Source organism: Orycteropus afer, unplaced genomic scaffold (assembly GCF_000298275.1).
Source record: "Orycteropus afer afer isolate SDZICR_OR568_19922 unplaced genomic scaffold, OryAfe1.0 scaffold00112, whole genome shotgun sequence".
NCBI classification, from domain to species: domain Eukaryota; kingdom Metazoa; phylum Chordata; class Mammalia; order Tubulidentata; family Orycteropodidae; genus Orycteropus; species Orycteropus afer.
This window is the reverse complement of record NW_006921699.1, coordinates 7,599,284-7,602,464: the sequence shown is the minus strand read 5'-3', so window position 1 is coordinate 7,602,464 and position 3,181 is coordinate 7,599,284.

The following is a 3,181-nucleotide window of genomic DNA, read 5'->3' as shown; positions in this document are numbered from 1 at the left end:
TGTGGCATCTGAAAACATATCACTGAAGTTTTTTTATTCAGTGACGTGGAGTTCTAGTGGTCTCTCTTGCAGTTGAATGGATCTCTTACCTAGGCATGATTTTGTAACATCATACATGGGTCATTTGGGAAATACTGGTTCTTTGAGTTATGCAAATCTTCCAAATGTTGACACATTTCATTATACAACATCAGAAAATCTTTTAGTTAATGCTATTACTAATCTTATCAGAAAAGTCTTTATGGGGCATTTCACTGCCTTCAAGAGAGAAGATGCCAGAGGTGGAATGGTGCTCATCTTTGGACCTGAGACCAGCACAGAGATGGTGGCAACAGAGACAGCAGAACTGAGAGACCTGCAGGAGAGAGAGCGGCAGGCTTATCAGCTCCTGGAGCAAGAAAGCGGAGTGACTTTGGGCAGGAAGCTTGCTGGCAGAATACACTAATCGGCAGAGCTATAAGAGCTCTGCAACATTTGCCAGAGCAGGGCAGAGGCAAGGCCTAGAGGCTAAAGGCCAAAGAGAATCATTAAAGACAGCCTTAATTCTCAAGTGAAATTAGCTCCCCGCCCTCTTTCTCTTTTCCTCTGTGCGAGCACATTGTGGTAAAGGATTCCATGACTGCTAGTACAGTTTGAGGCTGCTGCTTTGATTTGTGTGAAGGTGCTGAAAGTTTTTCTCACCACTGCTTTTGTAACATCAATGAAAATGTCAACACAGTGAAAAGGACAAATAAAGCCTTAGTGTTACTGTGAAAGGTCCAGGACGGCTGGTGCAAAAGGTTTGCACTCGAAAGGGTGGCAGTTCAAACTTAACCCAGAAGTGCCGGCAATCTGCTTCCTAGCCAAGAAAACCTTAAGGAGCTCAGTTCTGCTCTGTAACACATGAGGTCTTCATGAGTCAGAACGGACTTGAAGGCAGTGGGTTTGTTTTTTGGTTCTTTCATTATTGTGAAAATAGTTTTGACATCCACAGGCCCCACGAAAGGGTCTCAAGGACTTCCTCCCCAGTGGTCCATGGACCACACTTGAGTACCACTGTTCTATAAAAACACCAAACCAAACTCACTGCCATCAAGTCGGATATGACTCACAGTGACTTGGGTTTCTGAGGCATTATCACTAGGAAAGTATATTGCCCAATCTTCCTTCCGAGGCCTGGCTGGTGGGTTTGAACCACCAGCCTTTAGGTTAGCAGTCAAATGCCTTAGGCACTACACCATACGTAGCCTAAATCCTTTAGGCTATATTTTCAATCAGTTCTAAACTCAAGAGAAAGGAATATTTAAATCACAAAAGAGATTCCTATAGGCAAGGAAATAGGTAACAAGTTCCCTTTCCCTCCTCACACACTCTCTAGAAAGGTTTCCCTTTTGTTATTTCCACTCTACCAAATACTATACTTCCCTCAAAGTAGGGCTGATTGCTGACTGTGGGCATTAACTGTAACAAAGACTGGGGCTTTGTTAAAAAACAATGGAATGTGTCAGATGTTGCCGCCAATGGCAGATCGAAGGAAGAGAACCTTATCTTCGTAGTAATTAAATAAGGAAGAAATACTTCAATGAGCAAAAATAACAAATCCATCTGTTAGAGGGAATAAACCACATCAGTTTGCTTTGTGGGGCAGAGGATGGTGGGAGAGAAGTATAAGAGGTTCACCAGAGTCGTTCTTTCCTGGGGGTCCTCTATGCCTTCAACATCCTTCTAGGCTTAATGTCCTTAGTCAGGAGTTTAGGAACAAATTGGAAACCTGCTTCCTGACCTTCCTCAAACAAGGTCAAGATCATCAAAGATTTGGGGGACCATTCAAGGTGGGGCAAGGAAAAAAAAAACTCACTGCCATCGAGTCGTTTTCCAAGTCATAGAGACCCCGCCTTGGGTTTCCGAGGTGGTATCCCTAAGGAAGTAGATTGCCCAGTCTTCCAGGAGTGGCTAGTGGGCTGGAACCGGAAGTGTTGGGGAAATACAAGAATGCTCACCCTCTTCATTAGGAGCTCTGGTAGCATAGTGCCTACGGCACTTGACTGCTCACCAGAAGGCTGGCGGTTCAAACCCACCAGCCACTCCTCGGAAGGAAGGTTGGGCAATCCTTCTTCCGTAGTGATACTGCCTTGGAAACCCAAGGAGGGGTCGCTATGAGTCGGAGCCGACTCGACGGCAAAAAACAACAACAACAAACAACACCCTCTTCATTAATTGGTCCTTACCAGTCCAACTTCTCTGGAGGGCCATTTGTTAAAACTTTATAAATATCCATCTTTGATCCATCAATTCCACTTCTAAAACCTTAACTTCCAGAGTCAGATGTGCACCAAGGTGCATCTCTAAGGATATTCACCACATTGTTATAATAACATTATAGCTAAATATGTATATATGTACATGTATACATACAGAAAGCAATAAGGAACTGGTTAAATAAATAATGCTGCAGCCTTAGGATGGTCTCAAAGTATGGTCTGTGGACCCCCGAAGGCCACTGAGACCCTTTCCAGGGGTTTGCAAGGTCAAAACTATTTTCATAATAATAAACCCATTGCTGTCAAGTTGATTCTGACTCATGACAACCCATGTGTTATAGTTGAATTGGTCCATAGGGTTTTCTTGGCTGTAGTCAAGAAGCAAATCATCAGGCCTTTCTTCCCAGGTACCACGAGGTAGGTTTGAACCTCCAACTTTTAGGTTAGTAGTTGAGGACAAATTGTTTGAGCCACCTAGGAACCATTTTCATAATAATACTGTAACATTATTTGACTTTTTCACTGTATTGACCTTTGTACTGATACAAGAATAATAGCAGGTAAAACTGCTAGGGACTTAGCACAAATCAGCAACGGCACCAAACCAAAACAAATGCATTGCCATCAGTCGATTCTGACTCATAGTGACCCTATAGGATGGAGTAAAACTGCCCAGAGGGCTTCCAAGGCTATAACTCTTTACAGAAGCAGACTGCCTCACCCTTCTCCTATGGAGCAGTTGGTGGGTTTGAACCACCAACTTTTTGGTTAGTAGCCAAGTGCTTTAACCACAGCAACAAAATGCAGTAATAATAATTTTATCCTTGATTGCCAAGCACTCACAGAAAAGAAGAAGGGGGAAAAAAAAAAAAAGAAAGAAAATAAAAAGCAGCAGCCAGTTTCACTTGACAATATTCCTGATGAACAAATAAAAAGTATAA